At 38.9% G+C, this 1,060-nt stretch overlaps 1 pseudogene; it reads right to left on the reverse strand.

The window, feature by feature from the left end:
* Nucleotides 1-300: 300 nt before the first annotated feature.
* Nucleotides 301-1,023, reverse strand: LOC124889489 (annotated as a pseudogene).
* Nucleotides 1,024-1,060: the final 37 nt, after the last annotated feature.

The following is a 1,060-nucleotide window of genomic DNA, read 5'->3' on the forward strand; positions in this document are numbered from 1 at the left end:
CTCGTTAATATACATAGAGTCCAATAAGCATATCTTGCATTGGTACGAAAATGGGACCCCCAATAGCCGGAGACAAAAGATTCATATGAGAAAACATAAGTAAAAGGGCCTCTACTTGAGCCTCCAAGGTTAAAGGTACATGAATAGCCATTTGATCTCCATCAAAATTGGCATTGAATCCCTTGCAAACTAATGGATGTAACCAAACTGCGCGCCCCTCCACTAAAACGGGCTGGAATGCCTGTATACCTAATCTATACAGAATGGGTGCTCTATTCATCAATACAGGATGTCCCTGCATAACTTCTTGAAGGATTTCCCATACAATTGGCTCTTTTTCTCGAATTTTACTCTTAGCAACTCCTATGTTCGAAGCAAGATGTTGTCTAATTAGACCATGAATTACAAATGTCTAGAAAAGTTCTATTGCTATTTCACGAGGCAATCCACATCGATGTAATGAAAGTAAAGGAACCGCGACAATGATAGAACGTCCTGAATAATCAACTCGTTTACCAAGCAGAGTCTCACAAAATCTTCCCTCTTTGCCTTCAATTACATCAGAAAATGACTTGTAAACTTTATTATGATCGTCCCTCATTGGTTGTCCCCGGATTCCATTATCGAGAAGTGTATCCATATCTTCTTGTACTAATTTCTCCCGACACATTACTAATTCTCCTGGCGTAGATCTACTTGTTGTTAATAGATCGGTAAGGGTATTGTTCCGATAACTCTTCTATAGAGTTCATTAATATCTGAGATCATTAGTTTACTCTCATCTATCTGAATGATCGGTCTCAACTTAGGAGGAATAACTGGTAATAGACATAAAACCATCCATTCTGGCTCTATATTTGTTCGAATAAAATGCTTAGCCAATTCCACGCGTCTAACAAAAAAGTCCTTTCTTCTTCCAACCTTTCGATCTTCCCATTCATTCCCTGTGTGCCCTTCTTCCCCCAATTCTTCCCATTCCACCAACGAATTCTCTATAATAATTCGTAAATCTAGATCGTCTAATTATTCTCGGATAGCACCTGCACCAGTAGAGATTTCT

Source organism: Capsicum annuum, chromosome 1, assembly GCF_002878395.1.
Source record: "Capsicum annuum cultivar UCD-10X-F1 chromosome 1, UCD10Xv1.1, whole genome shotgun sequence".
Lineage (NCBI taxonomy): Eukaryota > Viridiplantae > Streptophyta > Magnoliopsida > Solanales > Solanaceae > Capsicum > Capsicum annuum.